The sequence below is a fragment of the Monodon monoceros genome, unplaced genomic scaffold, assembly GCF_005190385.1.
Source record: "Monodon monoceros isolate NGI ecotype Baffin Bay Population unplaced genomic scaffold, NGI_Narwhal_1 Super_Scaffold_12, whole genome shotgun sequence".
In the NCBI taxonomy this organism is placed as follows: Eukaryota; Metazoa; Chordata; class Mammalia; order Artiodactyla; family Monodontidae; genus Monodon; species Monodon monoceros.
Genome location: NW_021703768.1, coordinates 56616255 through 56637828, shown reverse-complemented (window position 1 = coordinate 56637828; position 21574 = coordinate 56616255). Strand labels below are relative to the sequence as shown.

General features: G+C 46.9%; 1 pseudogene; it reads left to right on the top strand.

Moving 5' to 3' along the window:
• Positions 1-20888, top strand: part of LOC114892087 — a 66817-nt pseudogene extending 45929 nt beyond the window's left edge.
• The last annotated feature ends 686 nt before the right edge of the window (positions 20889-21574 follow it).

The window sequence follows — 21574 nt, the reverse complement described above, 5'->3', positions numbered from 1 at the left end:
CAGAACATTTCTAGGTTAGCTTGGGTGAGTATGGGGCTTGGCTGGAAGATTGCCTATTGAGAAACAATGGAAAGAGCATCTCAGGAACATCTCAGAACAGGAAGTGCCTGGGGGCCAAGCTTCCTACACAATGGAGCTGGAGGGCAATTCTGGACCCCAGGAATCACGGGGTCCCCTGCAGGAGGGTTTCCTGGATCTTCAGTCTGCAGCTGTCTAGTCATGCCTTAAGGAGACTGTGCCTCTCCTCTGCTTCTATTCTAATTTTCTCTGCGTCTCTACTTAAACAACCAAGTTTCAGTACTTCCTAGTTCAAATTTTGGAGGGACTTGATTGGCTGAGCTAATCATTTTTTTCAGGCCAGCCTATGGGTCAGCTGTTCTTAGGTCAGGTGTCTGCCTCTGGTCCAATCAGATGTAGCTGGGAGAGATTGGGTTATACGTGTATGACTTAGAATGTGGCTGCCTAAGCCTGTCCCTCTACCAGTGGCTGTGGTGCATTTTGTTCTACACGGGTGTGACAGTCATCATGGTTGACATGTCTAATATAAAAGAAAAAAAAAAGCAGTGTGGGGGGGTGATGGACATGCAGTTGGTTTTCTATCCTTCAAAGAGTATTTTCAAAGTGTGGCTCCAAGGGGAAAGGCAATGGCCGTTAACCGGGGCTGCAGTGAACTGATCTGTTCTAATTTACAGATAGATATCGCCTATCAACTGAAACGGTAACTAAGTTTTCCAACCGTATTTGTGAATTTTCTGTCTGTGTATCCTATGTGGATTCATCATCTCTTTCTATAATAATGCTGCGTATCTACTCCAACAACCCCAGTGACGTAAACAACAAATACTTATTTCTCATTTGTGGATCTGAGTTGTGGCTCTTTTGGCTTCAGCTGAACTCAAGCAGAGTCAGCTAGGCGTGGCCTGAGGCTGCAAGTCAGAGTTGGGTCTGCTCCCTGTGTCTCTCATCCTGGGACAGGCTAAGAGGCTCCCAGGGATGTATAACTTTCATGGTGGATGGAAGAAATGCAAGAGACCAAGCCAAACTCTGAAAGCACAATTAGAACCTCTGCTCACACTGTATCTGCCAATATTTTGCTGGCCAAAGCAGATGACATGGCCAAACCCAACATGGGCAGGGAAGTACACTCTTCCCATGGGTCGGGGGAAGGTATAGGGGAGAGTGAATATTTGCTGAACAATAATATAATCTACTGGACCATGCAATTCTCCTTACTGCCCTGAATCACAGTAGAATTGCCAAACAAGACAACTGATGGCACATTTGCTGACACTGTAACCTCCTCAAACGAAGAAACCATATCTCAACTTCTTTTGTGACTAATTTCAAAGTAACCCTATGTGTCACTCTCAGAAGGTGCTCAGTAAAAATCCCTTTAGTTGACCGAAATTATCAGAATTCTGGACTAGGATCAATATCAATCCGCATGTGACTCTGGTCAAATAAATTCATATTTTCTCTGCTTGAAGGGCTGTGTAAGTAGAAGATGAAATGGCAGAAGGTAGTCATTAAGAGCATGGGTTCTAAAGTTAAAATGCCTGGGTTCTAATCCTAATTCACAGCCTCCTAGCTGTGTGACTTTGGGCAAGTTGCTTAGCCTCTCTGTTTCAACTTCCTCCTCTATAGAGTGAGGATAATAATAGTGACTGCCCGATAGCGTTGTTCTGAGGTTGACATGGTATATTCATGGAAAGCCCATCAAGGAGGGCCTGACTCATGGTAACTATTTCACTGTTGTAAGCAAGCTTAAAAAAATAAAAAAGCAATGTCGCCCTTTTAAGTGAGGCAGGATGATAAAGTGGAATGAGCTGGCATCTGGAGTCAAAAAACTTGTGTTGAGTCCCAGCTCCTCTATTCACACCATCTGTGACCTTGACTGAGTTCCAGTTTCCTCACCTGTGAAATAATGGCTCCCTCCCCTGCCCTTGTGGGGATCAGGTGACATGTGTGAAGACACTTTTGCAAAGCGAAAGCCAACAGAAAAATGTGAGCTGCTTTTATCAAATTATTCCAGTTTTTGCATTTCTTATCTGATGACAGCTAATGGACAGTAAAGGGTTCTCTGCTGGACATCATTAATCCCATCTTTAGAGACATAAGCATTTCTCTGAAGCTCTCAGTTGGGTAAATCGTCACCATCCCCGATCTAGCAGACACCCAGCAAGCTGATCCTCACAGATGCCCACAGACAGAAGTGAATTTCTCTTTCTTGAGTAAACACTCAGACTTTTCATAATTTCACTACATTGACAATGAATGCCTTGAGATTCTTGCCGAATGTTTGCTTTGAGCTACTATTTGGCCTCTACCTCTCATCTCCCCTTTCTCTCCTCCCATCCGCTCGTGAAGCCCCTGCACTTCAAATATTCCACTGCAGCTGCTCTTGTCAAGGTCACTGTTGACTTCAGCATTGCCAAAGTCAATGGCCATTGCTCAGCAAATCTGACGCAACCTATCAGCAGTTTTGATTTGATGGATGATTTCTGCCTCACTCTTGAAAGACTTTCTTAACTGACCTCTGCGACACCAACCTCTTGTTTCCCCTCCTCTCGCCCTGGCTGCTCCTTCTTGAGCTCCTCTGATGTCATTCTCAGATCTCTTCACATCTCTATGTACACTCACTCCCTGCGTGATTTCATTAAGCTTAGTGGCCTCAGATGCCAGCTCCGGGTTGACAACTCCAAAATTTAATTCTGTAGCCCAAACTGCAGAGTCATAAATCCAACTGCCCACTTGTTACCTCTACTTGGATATCTAAGTGACATCTCAAATGTGACACACCCAAAGCTAAGCTCCTGACTTTAATCTGCTTTTCCTCAGTCTGCCACTTCTCAGTAAACAGTAATGCCTTCTTGTTGCTCAGGACAAAAACACAGGAACCAGGCTTCCCTGGTGGCGCAGTGGTTGAGAGTCCACCTGCCGATGCAGGGGACACGGGTTTGTGCCCCGTTCCGGGAGGATCCCGCATGCCGCGGAGCGGCTGGGCCCGTGAGCCATGGCCGCTGAGCCTGCGCGTCCAGAGCCTGTGCTCCGCAACGGGAGAGGCCACAACGGTGAGAGGCCCGTGTACCGCTAAAAAAAAAAAAACAACAAAAGAAAAACACAGGAACCATCCTCACTCCTCTCTCTTGTCCTCTACATGCAATTTATCAGTAATTCTTTAGGCTCTGCCTTTGAGTTACATCCGGAATCTAACCCCTTTTTTTTTTAACCACCTCTACCACTGGCATCCTCTTCCAAGCCAGCATCATTTCTTGATGATTCCTACCCTTGTGCTCCTCACCTCCCCTCTCCCAAGAAGAGAGATCCTTTTAGAAGTTTAGTCATATTATGTCACTCCCTTGATGAACACCTTTCAGTGGTTTCCTGTCTCACTCAGAATAAAACCCCAAATCCTTGCTCTGACCTGTAAGAACTCGTAAGTTCTGGCCCCTGTTTATCTCTCTGACCACCTCTCCTAACATTCTCCTTCTTGCTCTTGGCTTACTCTGCTCCAGCGACATCTGCTCCTTCTTGGACACAGCAACCTGCTCTCACCACAAAGCCTTTTCACTTTCCATCAAGCGTTGTCCCTCTTCCGAAACGTTGTAGGTACAAACTCGTCAGACAAAGGGAGATGTTACCAGTGTGCATCTCAAGGGATAGGATTTTGAAAACTACTATTTTGTCCTTTGTGCTTTTTAAAAATTTTCTAATTATCTTCTTTTCTTTAAAAATTTAGTTATTTATTTATCTTGGCCACGTTGTGTGGCGTGTGGGATCTTAGTTCCCCAACCAGGGATCGAACCTGCACCCCCTGCAGTGGAAGTGCAGAGTCTTAACCACTGGACCGCTGGGCAAGTCCCTCTAATTATTTTCAATAAATACTGTTTTCTATTTATTTTGTAATCGGAAAATAAATATGATTTAAGCTAAAGCCAAAGTCATGAAAGACAGGGCTACATGTTTAAAGACTGCTGCTTAGGTACATTGTAAGATGGCTCCCTCCTCTGCAGAGGAGGTGCAGCCCAGAGGGTGGACCCGCAGATGGGCCCGCACAAAGCCCACGGGCGTCCTACCTCTTCCGCATGTCCCCCAGTCAATGAGCTGCATACCGCGATGATGAGAACTGATCTCCAGGTGAAGGTTCTGGCTCATCTGTTAAATTGCCGTGAAATGCTTTTTAATTCGTAATCTAGGAGGATAAATTGTTATTTTCCCCTTGTGAGTGGCATTACCTGTCATTCTACAAATGAATCTTATTTAAGAGATGCTTAAAATATGCATCAGTAACATGGTTCTTGACATCAAGCAGTTAAGGAGTAATTTAATCTGTGTGAATTATGAATCTGGATTCTTTCAATGCTATCTTCCTGTAGAGCTGTGAATGACTCTTTTTTTCTCAGTTGTTATTGAGATTTACTTTCTGATTTTACAGAGGTCTCTATAAAGTTCTCTGTAAAGAGAAAACCCTATTGGCCTACTTGAACTTAAGCAACAAAAATTTCTTTCGGTATAGTAATTGATAAAGGTCAGGACAGCAAGGTTGAGGGGTCTTCCTAAGGTTTGGTAGGTGGGTGTCAAGAGCATACAAAAAAGGTGACTCCTACTTCCTTTGGAAGAAAAATGACTTGGTGTGCCGGACATCACAGCATTGCTAGAAGCACTGGCTGCAACTTCATTTTTAAACTTCCCATGTTCCCTGGAAAATAAATGGACAAAGAATTGTGGCATGAGGTAAGAGATGGAGTGGAGAGATCTATTTATCATGGATTTTATTATGTGTTTCAAACCTTTTATGTATGTCTTTGAGGTCCTTCACAAGTATTAAGCTGAAATCTGCTTTTAAAGGTCAATGATCCTTATACTACTCCGCAGTTCGTTCTATTCCCCAGAAAGATAGGTAGAGAGGAACAGATTTTAGAGCCTTGATTCAGCTCCAGGTCCTGTCCTGTGTTTGTACCTGTGATCCCACTGTATTGCTCCACCCAAGGCCTGGAAACCTATGACATACAGAAGGCAACGCTTTTGCTGGCGTTAGCATAGCTCAGCTGTCCTGTGCTTAGAAGTGGGATAGAAGCACATTGTGGGGCTAGCCCCCGTGGTTTAAACAACTCCATCAGACCTCACCAAAAGTTATCGATTCTGCTCAAGATAAACACCAAATTTGGATTGTTTGTCTCCCTTTCTGCAGGGAGTTTGACCTCTCAGCTGCCGAAGGTAGCTCAGAACCTCTACTTTCCTCTTTTTAAGTGATCTGTGCTCCACCTTCCCTACATAACACCTGCCAACTATACCTTAACGGCCTGTCAACAGCCCAGGGACCACATCTGCCTTGTGTGTTGTTGCAACCCAGAGCCCAGCACAGAGTTTGGTACATGAAAATGCTCAATAAATATTTGGTGAATAAATGGATGGGTGAATTGACAGGTGAATGCTGTCACATCTCCTATGCCAAGTCCCAACAAATGCTTTCTCCAACCTTCCCTCCAGGTTGCCAGCAGCCCTATACTGTGTTCATATGCGACGCACTTGGAGGAGGTTGGAGCCTGCCAGACTGCCTGCGCTGGCTCCTCAGCACTTGGCCTTGGTCTCCGCATGTGCAAAAAGCACTGATCCTGTCACTCCTGCCCAGGCTTGGAAACTTTGCATCGTAGTTTCCGACGAAACTAAAGCAAGGGCTTCGTAACCATATAAGCAATAAGCTAACTGACTATAGACTCAAAATTTAATAGCCGTGTACCCCAGCACCGCCATCTAAGCCCTCATGGTTGTTCCTTTAAACCATGTTCCTCATGGTTACGATGGGGAGGTCCCTCAGCCGGCATGATGCAGAGCCACCCAAGAAAATTCATATCCTAGTCTTTATTCTGTGACCCTAGTCACTGCTGGGATCTACTATTATCACGTGTTCCTGAATTTTTATTGCATCCTGGACACTGGTGTCTCTCCTCTGGCGTTCATTGTGCAACCAAGATTTCACTTTGAACATGATACAGATGTGGCGGATGCTCCAGCTGTCGTCACATTGCCACAGTGGTACCCAAGAACCGCTCACTTCAGCAACGTCCTTTATTCCTGTGAGTGCCCCTCAGGCACTTGGGCCTGACGTTGGTAGCTCATGGATATTGTTTTTACTTTGCCAATCGAACACTCTTGGGTTGGATACTCTGTGTTTATAGCTGATAACCAGTAAAGGTTTTTATTTAGCTCTAAGTAAGTATACATATGAAACAACATAACAATAACATCAATAATACCATGTACAGCCAGTACCATGTAGCACTTACTATGTGCCAGACACTGTTCTCAGTGTTTTATGTATTAATTCATTTTCTTATAACAGTCCTAAGTGATGGGTATTATTGTAATCATCCCCATTTACAAATGAGCAAACCCAGGTACAGAGGTGAATAACTTGCCGAATACACCTAGCATGAGGCACAGTCGGGATATAAACCCAGACCGTCTTAGTCTGAGCCCAAGCTGAAAACTCTGCACCTTCAAAGCTTACCTGAGATAACAAGCATCACCACAGAGACCCACTCTCAAATCTCAATGTCTTTAATCTACATATTCTCTCATTACCCACCTAGGTCCCTCCTCACCCTCTCAAGCTTATCAATTAACACTAACACTAATATTTATGGAACACTCACTGTGTGTCAAGCAGTGTGGTAAATACTTTACATCCAGTACCTCATTTGATTTTCACAATTACTTCTCAATATATATGCTACTATTGTCCCTCATTTTTCAGAACAGGAGACTGAAGCCAGGCGAGGTGAAGTAACTTCCCCACAGTCTCACAGCTGGTTAAGTGGCTGAGCCAGGATTCCAGCCAGGTCTGAGCAGCCCTGAGGTCACGACCCTGCATTTCCTGTGGAGGTGTTCTGAACCACACCCTTGGCCCTGATTGCCGACTTGCAGTTCCATGACAATCTTCCCTTTACCAAATCTCTTTCTTTGCAGCCCACTGAGGTCTTTTTCCATTTGGATCTCTGATCCCCACCCCATTCACCACACCCAGCCTCTGAGCTACTGGAAGGTGAGTCCACTATCTTATTTTTATTTCTTTTGCAGTCCCTCCCTGGACACTATAGACAGAGCATACCCACCCCATGTACACTGACTCACTCACTTGGCCAGGTCACTTGACTCAGAGAGGGCCAGCTCTTCAGGGCTGCACCTTCGCTATAGCACTGTGGTCTTTTCTTTTCATGAGCTTTTCCTCCCTTGGCTTGAGGTTTGGGTTTACCATCTTTCCAGATAAATATCCCCCTCCTTTGTTGCCTGCACAGCTCCACCTAATAGCGTCAGTGGGCTCTAGTCAAGGGCACTGGCCATCACCCCAGACCTGAAGACATTACTGAAAGCATCCAGTATTCTCTCCAAATTTAAGTCAAGCACAGGGGTCAGAGCTGCTCTTCTTCAAGAAGGAAAGTCCCAGAGGAAATCAGCTCTAGGCTCCAGGTGTGCAGAAGAGAAGAAAGCCAAGTCTAACCACCAGTCCCCACTGAGAACTACAGAACCAATCGATACACCCCCCAACCAGATGGTGAGAGTGGAGCATCCACACGAGACCCCCCTGGTAGCAGCATTTCCAGACAACCCCAAACCACCAGCTTTAGGAAACTTCGTGTTGCAGATGCCCCAGGCTAGACACATAGCTGAGTTTCAAGTATATCCATGTAAACAAGGTTGATTTCCTTCCACTGATGCCACCATTACTACGCACAAAGCATCTGTAAGAGTCAAGCTGCTTTTATACTGGACTTTTAAGAGCAGTTCATTTAGCCAACATGATAAACTTGCCAAGTCTCTTAGCCTTGAACTTTCATTCTGGGACACAACCCATCATCTCCCTGCAAAGCAGCCTTTCAATTGATCAATGGTCTATATTCTCCTATATTGCTTGTTTAAGGATATGTTTCTGCTATTTTTATAAGACACTCTCAGTCAACCTGGGTTCTTCTTAGTAAATAAAGGCACACTCCTCATCCTTCCTCGTGACGTCTATCCGATAAAGACTTTGTTGCTGCAGATGAAGCAAGGTGCATTGGCTGCGATTCTGGGCACCTTGTGTATACGCCATCAGCCTGAGGACTGGGATATCCAGAGAGTTCAGAACAGGAATCATTACCCCAGCACTGCCTACTTATCTCAGCTTATAAAAATAAATATTTGCCCAATAATGCGGCAGATTTATGAGCTGCATTTAGTACTGTAATGAAAAACTCTATCACTGTGTGTGAGAGAGAGAAGGGAAAAGAGTTAAGGTTGCCATGGGAGTCCTTGGCACTTCAGAGCCTTTATAATTATGGACAATAATTAGAGGTAATGCTTTATGGTGGTGAAGCACCTCGTGGGCTCCTGATAATTGTAAAGTGTTTGGCAATTCACTCACCCTCCCTGAGATTCGGGTGGGTGTAATTAACCCCACGAGGAGAAGCAGCCGCAGGGAAGGGGAGTCACGTGGGGAGAGCCACCCGGCTTTGCGGTGGCACAGACAAAGGGGCCTCCCCAGCCCTTACCCCACACCACCTCCATCACAAATCACTGCCACAGACCCCCTTCCTGGCCCAGGGCCCTTTGCTCCGATGGCTCGGCTGGGTCTGTGGGAATGCTTGCCTAAACGGTGGAGAGGTAGGTGGGACCAAAGCCCAGGTGTCAGTCTGTCAGTGTTCCATTTCACTGGACGTGGACATGCAGCCCTGCACGGCTGTGGCAAGAGGAATGCAGAAAGCCACCTGGGGAAAGGGAAGTTGGAGGAACGCCGCTCAGCTAAGATCAGCTAAGCCTTCGTGAGATCAGTACTCCTGCCCTCTCTTCCCCAAGCAACTGCAACCAGGGATGGGTTCTTAGTCTGCCAGCTTCTCTGTTTATTGTCCCATGATACAAACATGCTCTCAGGCACCAATAGGAAGCTGGAGAGAGGACGGATCGTTTTAGAGCAAAGTGTTATTGACATTTTATATGTATATATATATATATATATATATATATACACACACACGTATGTATATATATAGCATATGTATATTATATGTCTCTATATTATAGACATATGTCATATTATAATGTTATTTTATGTATATTATACTATATAAATACATATATTTTATATATATATCTCTCTCTCTGCAGGTAAATCACTAAAATAAGTGGGTCATATGCTTTGGCTTTGTTATGTCAACTAAAAGCTAGATCTCCATTTTCTCCAAAAGAAAACAGCTTATAACTCAGCCAACGCCCCCTTTTGTGTCAACTTAAATCTCCACAAGCTAATTCAAACATTTCCTTTTCTTGGTTGAAAGCTACTGCCTTTTGTATGCTGACACATTCCAGTGAGGGAAGGTGCTGGATCACAGCCGCTGACAAACGTTACCCCGTTTCTCAGTCCCGGCCCAAACTGCGAGCGCAGCTCTGAGAGGGTCTGGGAACAGAACAGAGCCTGGCTCGAGACGTGATACACGGAGACAGATACACAGAGCCGGCACGGAGGGCCATCTTTGGCAGCGCCGAGGGGAGAGGGGAGACGAGTGTTCTCCCTCGATGCCGTGGTCTCGTTCATACCTGCTCCCAACAATAATACCTGATCTCGTTAGAGGGTACAGCTGCACTGGCAGCTGAGCCAGGGATGGAGAGGACAGATGAGGTAAACCATGTCTTTTACTTCACTCCAAGGAAGAATCTGTGCAGCACAAGGCCTCTGGCATGTTTTGAAAGAATGTTTTGTACCAGAGAAGTTAATTTGCTGTGATGAGTTCCATTACATTTGTGAGATTTCTGCTCTATATTTATTTGGAGGGAGTCCCTTTTGGTGATTTTCCTCTATGCACCAAAGGCATTCTCTGAAACTTCTAACAACAACTCCAGAATCCAAATGCAATGAATAATACCTCTTGGGTTTTAGGAAAAAGAAATGCGTGTGTGACATGAGAAGAAGAGGGTCCTGAGTCATTTGCAAGTCCCTGTGACAGGAATTCAGAGGCTGGGGGAGGGAACCGGAGGGCCAGGTGTAGGACTGGGATCTGGGAGAGAGGGGGAGTGTGGTCGTTCACTTTCCACACTTCTGTACTGTTTGGAGCTCTTACAACTTTCATTTTGTTGACAAGAACAAATGGAGGTTATTTAGTATTCCTACTGCTTTTGAAGCAGCTCAGGGGTACATTATTTGCTGAGCTAGTGATAACAGGGAAGATGCAAACTGCAGGAACAGGGCCTGTGCCAAATGTCAGATCAGACAGGAAGACACAGAGAAGTCCTCTGGGAAGTCCTGAGTGGTAGACAGGACTTGGGGGAGAATTAGAGGCTTCATGGGGAGGGAATGAAGGGAGAGGCACAGCCTGTGGCTGAACACTGGGAAGTAAGACTTGAGGAAAGCAAAACCCTAATGAGGTTTCCCTTCCTCCCCCTCCCTCCCTCCCTCCACTCTTCCTCCCTCCCTCCACTCTTCCTCCCTCCCTCCCTCCCTCCCTCCCTTCCTTCCTTCCTTCCTTCCTCTCTGTCTCACGAAATTCTCTGTGCTATGCAATACAGACCCCACTACAAACCATTAGTAAAGTCTACATTTCTCACTAATGCCTCTTGGAGTGAGTTTCCTTTCTAAGAGATGCAGGAAGATGCAAAATCCTGCTTTGGGGGTGGCGTGGGGGAAAACTAGGGGACAGCCACGTACATATGCACCTGATTCCTATGGTGATAAAAGATGGTTGGTGTAACGGATGGGGGTGAGAAAAGACGATGGAAGTTGCGAATTCTGACCCCACATTCCTTTACATCTACTTAGTAGCCCGGGCCTCCATCCTGCACATTCTGCAGTGCCCCCATCCACACCACCCCATACCTCCCCATCTCCCTTCTTCCAAAGCAAGTCCACCCACGTGGTCATTCACAGGGGCAGTGCCCAGGATTGGGGGCAAACACCAGCCCCAGCACGTGGGCCCAGGCTGCCAGGGATCCAGGTGAAGGCAGCCCCATCTGGCCATAGGCTCTCCCGGGCACCGAGGGTAGCCAGCTAGGCCTGGCCTTTCTGATTCTGCACAAACTCATTAGGCAGGGGCTCAGGCAGGAGCAGAAAGTAGGAGAGCTGTTCCAAGTGCAAGCAACAGTGGTCCAGGCCATCTGGGAGCTGGGAACAGAGGACAAAATGCTCTGAAACCCCCTCTCAGGGTGCAGAGGCCAGCGTCAAAGAGGCGGCACCTCCTGCATGTTCTCAACCCGCCTTTGCACGTCTACTCACGGTGCTGATCAAAAGAGCTTTTCTGAGAGATTAGAAAAGAAAAGAAAGAAAAGGAAAGCCAAGCGTTCACACATGCAGTCTTCCTAATTAACACTGCAGGCCCAGAGTGAGAGAGAAAGCAGGTTGGAATTTTTTGAGGCAGCTGTTCTCCCAACAGCAGTCTCTTCTCAGGGAAGCTGCAGGCTACCGCTCTCTGAGTCTGTGAATTCAGAGGGAGGCCTCTGACTGCTTCCCAAGGAAGGGCCAGCTGATGACTGAGGCAAAGTAATCATTCCCAAACCAGCCACATGGGCAGCTGGAATCGTGTATCCTGGAATGCACAGGGGCCAAGCGTAACACAGGCGTGTGATGCTTGTCTACCGTGTGCCAGGTCCTGTGCCACGTGAGCACAGAGAAGGGAGCTGGGTTCAGGGACCGCTTCCTGGACGAGGGTCAATAAAATGTCATGTCTATACTTATCAGGCTTGAATTCAGCCCCAACAATGCCAGGCCCTGGATACAGCCCAATATCTAAAGAAGGGTGAGCTACGAGGTAAAGCCCAACACGCTGGTGGAACGCACGAGGGGAACCCACGATGGACGGGCTTTGATTCAGACAAATCTGTCTTTGAACTTTGTGTCCATTGCCTCCTTGCCGTGTGACCACAGGCAGTGATGTTTCCTCATTGGCAAGGGGGGGGCACAGACACACCCTCTGTGCTCACGACACACCCACGTCCTGACCCTAGCAGGGTTCACATTGCATTTGTTACCATTGTTTACTCAATCTGCCTTTGTTGCACTACTGTGAACTCCTTGTGGGGAGAGGGATGGTAACTCTATTTATTCCCAGCACCTAGCACAATGCCTGATAATACATAGTAGATGTTCATAGAATGAGTGAATGACCTAAATGAGTGACATTTCCTGAATAAATTAAGCGACAAAATAACAATGGAGTAGCTTTATGCAATGGAGATGGCACCAGCTGTGGAATCAGAAATCCTGCCTTCACGTCTAGCTACTTTACCTAATAACTGTGTGTCTTTGGATAAATCACTTAGCCCTTCTGGGCTTCTGCTGCCATGTCTACAAGCAGAGACAGCTGGAATTAAGGTCCTCAAGGTCATATCCGATGCTGATATTCTATGGAGTTTAGGCTGAGTAGAGTCCATGCAACTCCTTTATGAAGCAACCTGCTCAGATAAGATGCTCCAAGCTCAGTGTGAAGAAATGCCCTTCCTCAGACCCACATTTCAAGGATTTCTCTCCTGGGCTGGGCAACCCCACAGCTCTGCCCCTACTGACCCCTGCCTCTGGTCCCTCAGTTACTGCTCTGCCCAGGTACCAACATGTCCACCACATCCCCTTTGCTTGGTCCTCACTTCAGTCTCTTTCTAATTTGAGTTCCTCCCTAACTACTCCCTTTATGTAAGCTTAGTCCTCAAGCTAATACCCCTCCCACCTGCCCCGCCTTTGTGGGCAGGACCCACTCAGGAGCTTCGACACCTCTAATTAGAATGTCAGCCTCCATCTTCAAATGATTCCCTGGACTTGTGGCAGATCAGGAAATCTTCATGAAGGGTTAATTTTTAAGTTGCTGGTGCAAGGTGTTATTAACGGATTTGAGCAAACAGATTGGAGGACACGCTGCAATACAGATATTGCTAATCAACACCATTCCAGCAGGCCTACACTAATTGGGCACCTCCTCTGCTTGAATCCACTCCCTCCATCAAGTGGCTTTGATAAGAGAGTGTGAGAGCGGGGTGTAAATTTGTTTGCAGAGACACTCAGCCACTGCCCAGCACACACAGGCAAGTAGGCAGCTGGCAGAGCAGGGACAGAGCGCTTCAGACAGAAAATGCCCTTTCCACCTGCCATTGCCTGTGAGTTTTGCGGTGAAAATGGCCACAAGCGTTTTGCAGTGAAATGATGGCAGAGACAGAGCGATTGAGTCAGCAATAATCTGGGAAGTCTAGTTTCTAAACCTGACATACTTGGGATGAAATGATTTAAATTTGTGTTTTAAATGGGGGGAAAAGTCACCCTGAGGCTTATTTGCAAAGGGCTTTGTATTGCGGGAATAAGAGGAAGCCATAAGAAGTAAGGATGCAGAACCTGAAGGAGAAGAGGCCCAGGCAGGGGGTGCCAGACCTTCACACACATGCAGAGTGGCGGGAGAACAAGGGATCTGTCTGTGCCCTGCTGTGGGGCAGAGCTGGACAGGGGCTGGAAGATTTCGGCTCTATGTGGAACACTCTTAAATGATTCGAGCTCTGGGCTAGCGAGCTTCCTATCCCTGTTTGAGTCTGGATGACCATGGCAGGATGGTCACAAATGGGCCTCTATCACAGGGATGGGCTCACATCACGTGAACGTGAAGCTTCTCTCTGACCCTGACATCTGACCAGATATGCTCGGCCTCATAACTGTGAGAGGGCAATGCCCGGTCCACAGGGGCTGGGGCATGGGAGTCTATCATGGGCCTGGGATACTTTGTTTTTTTAAATTCTCCCCACATCTTTATTGTTCATGGCAGATATTTTGGTTCCCAACCCCTTGATATCCAGATGCCATACCTGAGTGACCACTGTCCACACTCTACGGATGCTAAAGAAGTTTTATGTGACCCTGCCCGTAAGGACGTCTCAGAGGAGCTGACAGAATCCTCTCCCTTGTCAGGTGGACTCACTCATTGTTGGACAGCTCCACGGGGACTGGAAGGCCAGAGGACCTGGCCCTTCCGACGGGGAGGACCCTGCTATTCACAGCCATCGGCCTACAGTTAATTGTCTGTGCCCTTTATTCACAGAGAGTGCACTTGTGTCATCGATACTTTCCCACCAAACACTGCAACGACACAATGTGTAAGAAACAATCCTGCCCCCAAGCAGCTTAAAATCTGGGGAGATAAAGCAGCATGTATGCGGGGAAGAATTAGAGGGCATCCGGACATTAAACTTTGTGGAAGCAGCCCTAAGTGCGATCGAAATGACAGGCAGGCACTGGTCAGCAGGGGCAGGTAAACCACAGCCAACATTCCAGACCTGCTGCATATTAGTTCAGTGACTTTGGACAGTTGCTTAATCTCCCTGAGCCTCATTTTACTTATCTGTAAAATGGGAATAAGAACACTCACCTTTCTGGACTGTTTTAAAGATTACAGATAACATACATAAATTACCATATAGTGATAACATTCCTATAGTGCTTATTATCTATCACGTACTGTTACATAGATTAACTCTATGAGGTAGGTACTATTACCATCCCCAATATATAAAGCAGGTGACTGAGTCCCTAAGATATAAGTAACTTGCCCAAGGTCAGCAGCTAGTAGGTGACGGAGCCAGAATTTATACCCAGACAGACTGGCTAGATGCAGTCTTAACCACTATACCACATTGGCTGACACAGTAGGTGCTTAATAATCTGTCACTGTTCCTACCAGGATCACCTTCTCCACCATGACTAGTGTGGGCTAGACTATTTGGCAGAGTTTCCATCAGGAATAGCATCTAGGCCTAAAGATCGAAGCGTTTTGTTAGTTAAGTGGGAAGAATAGAGGACATCCCAGGCAAAGCAACGGCAGGAGCAAAGGTGGGAGCAGCCCTGGCCCTGAGGGGGACAGAGCAGACCCGCCTGGCTGAAGCGTGGCATGAGCTGGGAGCCATAAAGAATGCCCCAGATCACTGGGGCTGGGGCCAGAACTTGGAAGCTCTGAAAAGCACGCAGAAGACTCTGGAGTCAGTGACAGTCATAGGAGGCCAGGCCAGTGCTCAGGCCGGGCAATGTGACATATTGAATAGAAGCTGTGTTTTAGAAAATCAGCTAAACAGCAGACAGACCAGCCTTGGCAGGAAAGCCAGCAAGGACACTGTTGGTAATAATGAGGTCTAAAGTGATGACACCATGAAATTGGAGAAAAGGGCAGATGAGTGTCATTGTAAGGGTCTAAATTCAGTGAAGGAGACAGAGGAGTGAACGAAAGGGAATGGGAAGGAAACATTAAAAGATGCCCCCCCCCCCCCCGCCCCAGCTTTACCGGTGATAACCCTTAAAAAAGCTGTGGCCGCATTTTTCAACTTTCACTTCCCCATGTGGTCTCACCTCTGCTCGGGGCAGTGCAACAAACATTTATAAAGCATCTACAATCCACTAGACCTGCGCACGATGGGCACCTGGGGAACGGGCACTACGTTGGCCTGAGGTCCCTGTCCTCAGAGTGGAGGGTCCTTTCCTCCTCTGGGAAAGCAGACCAGAACCATGCACCATGTCTGTGGCTCTCTGAAGCCCTTCCAGGAGATGGGCTGCGTATCGGCAACAACAGAGGAAACAGGATGCTCTCTGAAAATCCTTTTTTAACAATCCTTCTGTTTAGAAATCACGATAGCTTGCTCTTTTGATGTGACCTACATGCCCACACATTTTTTAAAGGAGAGATGAGGGGAGAGCTTGTCCATTTGCACCCAAATAAGGTGAAAAGTGATGGAGAGTAAATGTTGCAGAGCTCTTAATTCCTGCCCTTGGTGAAACAAGAGATGGGTCAGAATACTCCCTACCTTCAGAACCCAATTGCAGGGTCAACTGTTGCCAACTCAGAGCTCATCTGCAAGCCATTTGTTGCAAAGCCCTCTGCAGTCTGTCCCTGTCACCAAAGGAGACACCAGCTTGGAGGTTTTGAGGTTATTTGGAGGGTCGAATGATCCCACCTTTGGGCAGAAAGTTGAAGCAACGTGGAAAATACCCAGTATTAAATAAAAGGGAATAAAGAGCAAGTGAAACCCTTTGTTCAGACTTCAGCTTCTTGGATCTTTTATCTCATTTCCCTGTGACCACCTCCCCCTTGGGCAGGACTCCCCTTCTGGGGATGGGAGAGGCCAAGGAAGCTCCCTCCAACCTGGTAACAAACTCCAGAGACACCAGGGCCAAAGGTGACGAGGGAGATCCTTAGTGGAGAGGCCCCACCGGGTCCAGCCAAACCCCTACGCAGCAAGTCTGTTTCCTTCTCAACAGCCAAGCCTGGCTCCCAGGCCAGGAGAAATTAGATTAGTCTGACAAGATTTGCGCTGTCAGAAAGCAAGTTTTATTTTTGCCCTCAAGCCTGCGATCTTCTAGGTGTCTGCAAACTGGGGACTTATTTTTCCCCAGATGTAGAAATCAAGATATTCCACTTTGCCTTCCTGCCTTCACTTCCCACATGGTGTTGGCTCCGCTGCTTGGTGCCGGCTGACCTCTGCAGAGTCAGAACCGAGCTGGAATCCTGCCTGTGCCACTTTCAAGTTATGTTATTCTGGGCGAGTTTGTTTTTTTTTTAACCCTCTCTGGATCTCAGTCTCCTTATCTGGAAAACACACAGGGTTAGACTAGATGGTCTCTATGGTGTGAAAGAAATGCATCTATTTTAATACGATCTGTTTTGTCTTTTCACCTTACTTACAAAAAGGGCAGCATCTTATTTCTGTAGATCTGAGAACATTCGCCACATTTTGGAAATGTATTGTCCTTACCAAATGGAGGGAACAAGTAATGGAGGAAAACATAATAAACAGAGAGGGCAAGAAATGAAATGGTCTGGTTTGCAGAGACTGAAACATCCAGCCTGTAGTTTCAAAGGCCGAGCTTTGCAGACCCCCCAGCTTGGCTCTCTCACTTACACCTGGCTGGAGTACCTCTCGGTCATTAGCCTCTATGGGAAACACCGTCTGAAGCTCCATCTCTCAGACTCTGCCTCCCCAGTGACTTGACAGCCTCAGGGTTAAGAGCAAATGAGTCGAGCTGCAGAGGACACGAGATGCTCTTGCTGGGCTTTCTAAGGAACATAAGGGTGGCAGGACAAGAATTCTGCCCTCCGGACTAGCACACAGGGATCAACAGCATGATAAAGGGGCTTTGGGTAAGCACTGGCTTTGTGGAACAATCACCAGCCCGCTAGCAGTTCAGAGGAGAGAGGTCAGGGGAGCTGGAACAGGTATGGCACAGGGAACACCAACCATGCACAATGCTCCAAGAACCAAGAAAGAAAGAGCACGTCACCTCTAGCAACCAAACTAGTGGCCCCATCATTCACCCATGCCTTTCTTCTACCAAGACGCATTGAGAACTGCTACGCCCCAGAAAGGAGGATAAGGAGATTATTAAATAGGACCCCACCCTCCCAGATACTGCTGGTGGAAAAGCGTACAACTTAATGTATGACTATGGCGCAAGTACTTTACTTGAGGGAGAGTACCTGGGCTCCTCACTGAGCTCCTAACTACTCTTTTTAAAAACTTAACTTTATTGAGATATAATCTATATATTATAAAATTCACCCACTTTAAACATATAATTCAATGAGTTCTAAGTTTATAGAGATGTGTAGCTATCACCATAATCGTTTTAGAACATTTTCCTCATCTCAACAAATTCATCTCATCTCATTTGCAATTAATCCCTGTTTCCATCCCTAACCAACCATTTGCCTACTTTCTATCTCCATATTTGCCTTTTCTGGACACTTCATATAAATGGAATCATAGATATATGTAGTCTTTTGTGTCCGGCTTCTTTCATTTAGCGTGATGACCGTGAGGTTCACCCATGTCGTAGCGTGTAGGAGTACTTCTTTCCCTTTTATGGTTGAATAATATTCCATTGTATGGATATATCACATTTTATTTATCCACTCATCAATTGATGGACATTCGGATGGTTTCCACTTTTTAGCTGTATGAATAGTGCTGCTATTAACATTTGTGTGCAAGTCTTTGTGTCAACGTGTTTTCATTTTTGGGGGGTAGAAACCTAGGAGTAGAATTGCTGTGCTATATGGTACACTTACGTTTAACTTAAGAAACTGTCAAAGTGTTTTCCAAAGTGGCTAGACCATTTTATATGTTCACAGCAGCGTAGGAGTGTTCCCATTTTTCTACATCTTCACCACCATTTGTTATCATCTGTCTTTCTGATTACAGCAATTCTAGTGGGTGTGAAATGGTACCTCATTGTGGCTTCAATTTGCATTTCCCTAACGACGAATGATGTTGAGCATATTTTCAGGTCTTTAGTGATCATATATCTTCTTTCTCCACTGAACTGCCTTGCACCTTTGTCAAAATCAATCAACTTTAAGTACAAGGGTTTATTTCTAGACTCTCAGTTCTGTCTCATTGATCTATATGCCTATCCTCATGCCAATACTACACTGTCTTGATCATCGTAGCTTTACAGCAAGCTTTGAAATTAGGAAGTGAAAGTCCTCCAACTTTGTTCTTTTTTTTGCAGAATTACTCTGGTTATTCTAGGTTTTGCTTTTCCATACAAATTTTAGGAATAGCCTGTCACTTTCTATTAAAAAAGAAAAAAAGGTTGAAATTTTTATAGAAATTATAGATCAGTACGGGAATAAGTGCCATCTTAACACTGCTGAGTCTTCCAATCCACGAATGTGAAACGCCTCTCTGTTTAGTTGGATCCTCTCTAATTTCCCTCAGCAGCATTCTGTAATTTTCAATGTATAATCTTGTCCTTCTTTTGTTAAATTTATTCCTAAGTATTTTATTCTTTTTAATGATATTATGAATGGGATTGTTTTCCTTCTTTTTCCAGTGTTCACTGCTCATATGTGGAAATATAATTGATTTTTTTAAGTTTATTTATTTAATTTATTTTATTTTTGGCTGCGTTGGGTCCTCGTTGCTGCACGCGGGCTTTCTCTAGTTGCGGCGAGTGGGGGCTACTCTTCGTTGTGGTGCGCGGGCTTCTCATTGCAGTGGCTTCCCTCGTTGCGGAGCACAGGCTCTAGGCACGTGGGCTTCAGTAGTTGTGGCAGGCAAGCCCAGTAGTTGCGGCTTGTGGGCTGTAGAGCACAGGCTCAGTAGCTGTGGCGCACGGGCTTAGTTGCTCCGCGGCATGTCGATCTTCCCAGACCCGGGCTCGAAGCCATGTCCCCTGCATTGGCAGGCGGATTCTTAACCACTGCACCATCAAGGAAGCCCCTATAATTGATTTTTGTATCACGTCAACTTGCTGAACTTGTTTAATATTTCCAATAGTGGTGTGTGTGGTGTGTGTGTGTGTGTATGTGTGTGTGTGTATTCCTTAGGATTTATCTAATCATTTTTACTTTAAACATAATATAACAAGTTTATAAATCCAGTTTGCAAGCTCACAACAGACCAAAATCTACAAATTAGGGGAATGAGCAATCCAAGAAACAGGTGCACTGGTACCTCCAACAGATGAAGTAGCTAACAATAAAGAAGACAGAAGGGAAAAAATTAAAAAAGAAAAAGAAGGACAGAGAGTTCCAGAGACTCGGAGTCTAGGATCATTCAGGGAAGGGGTGAGCAGCACCACACATCTCAGAAGACACTGACCACTCCACAGTACTAGCAGCCTGTGATAATTAGTCTCCCAAGAAAGAAAAAAATTAAATTAGGTTCAATGACTGCTCTTCAAGAAAAATAAAGATATGCGTCTGTCTATCCCCCTAAAAATACTTTTAGAGTTTGGCATTTTCTAGAATACATTTTTCTCTCCTAGAAGGTTCATTCACTCAGAGATGCTTCCTGAGGTATTGCTGTCTTCTCTTTTCCCCGAATCCAGGGTTACCCTGGCTGTCACCAGGCCCATCGGGTCTTTTCCCAGTGGTTCCTGGGATCCTCTGCATGGTGGAACCTTCTCAAGTTAATCTGCCTTAGAAAATCATCTCCTGCCGGCATTGAGGAGTTTGCTGAATCTGGGTGGAGGCCTGGTGCTGCCTGTCTGTGTTCTCAGAACAATAGCCTGTGAGCCAGGCCCAGGGAGAAAATTATGCAAAGGAAATTAATACTGTGAATGGCCTCCTATCTGAAGGGAGAAGAAAGCTGGTTGAAGCCATTAAAGTGAGTTAAGCGCTCAAACACGCAGCACGGCCCCTGCCCCTGGGGTAGGCTCTCTGTCTGCTAGCCTCCCAGCAGCCTGGATGGAACAGATGGGCAGGGCCCCGGGGACAAGGAGGCCAGGGTGTGCAAGAAGCAAACTCGAGCCAGTCCTTTGCAGAGCTCCGAAGAGAAACAGCCCCTTGGGTGGGGATGGAAAGGAGAGCCAGCTGTTCCACAAGGTCCAGGGACCCTGTAGCTGTGACCCTTAGTGAGGCTGGTGATTGTCGCAGGAATCCCTCTTGTTTCCATTGGTGACACTCGGGGTATGAATAGGATGCCGCTCTCTCACTCTGTATTGTAGATCCCAGAGTGGAAGAGTGGTGGGGGGGGGGGGGGAGAGAGAGAGAATGAGAATGCACACGAGCAACAAAGATGCCATGTCATCGCTGATCTTCCAGGCAGGACTCAGCTCCTACTGGACCTGAGGTGCTGGCAAGATGCTCATGCCTCCTCCCACCTCCTGGTTGCATCTGACCCCTGGTCTCCCCAGGCCCATTCTTACTGTTTCCCCTCTTTGGCTTCTCACAGACATCCCTATGGCAAACAGCCAGAGCAAATACCAGGTCGTGGTTCACAGCAACCCATGTGAATGTGAGCCACCGCACGCCCGACCCAAGGAGCCACCCGGCCTGCCTGGCTACCCCGCAGCTGCTGAGCCAGGCCCAGATCAAACAGTGCCGACGCTGGGCTGCAGGCTCTGGTTCCCAGCCCAGGTGGAGCGGGGGGGCGGGGGGACCACATGCTGCTCTGCCTCTTAGCAGGCAGGGGATAGTCCAGCAGGAGGGGAAAGCCACTGTCCGGAGTTGGGTGGGGGGGCACCCTATTCCCAGCTGCCAGCCTAGGCCTGGGCGACCCAGCTGCACCCTGCCCCGGCCTCCAGTATGCAACAGAGCAGTGGCTGAGCATGTGCTTACTGACCGCCTGACCTAACATCAAACCAGGGTCAGGAAAGGGTGAGAGTGGGTGCTGGTGGCCAGGAGAGGAATCGGGGTCAGCACAACCAGAAACAGAGTCTAGATTCTCACCCAGAAGGCCTTAGAGAAAACCAGCAGCTAAAAACTGTTAGGCCTGCAAATAGGAACCCAAGCTGACAGGTGGAGAGGCTTCCTGAGTTATGAAACTATGGCCACAGTCCCTGGGTTTGGGGAGCATAGAAGGAGTGGACTGGTGAAAGCAAAAAATATTTGTTCTCATACGTTTGAGTGACTGACTAATCGGGACCTGAGGCAGTGGGACCAGGCCTGCTGGGGGCAGGGCAGACGAAGCACCAGCCTCGGGCATCTGTGGGAGAGCTAAATATGGGGATGGCACACAGAAGCACAGCTTGTCCCCTGCCAGGCAGCAAATCTGAGTTCTCCAAACATCAGCTGTTACAATAACAACGTAGGAACCTTCCCTGCTTCCAGCATTGGAAAGGACCAAGTTGTTCCACACGAGTGGGATC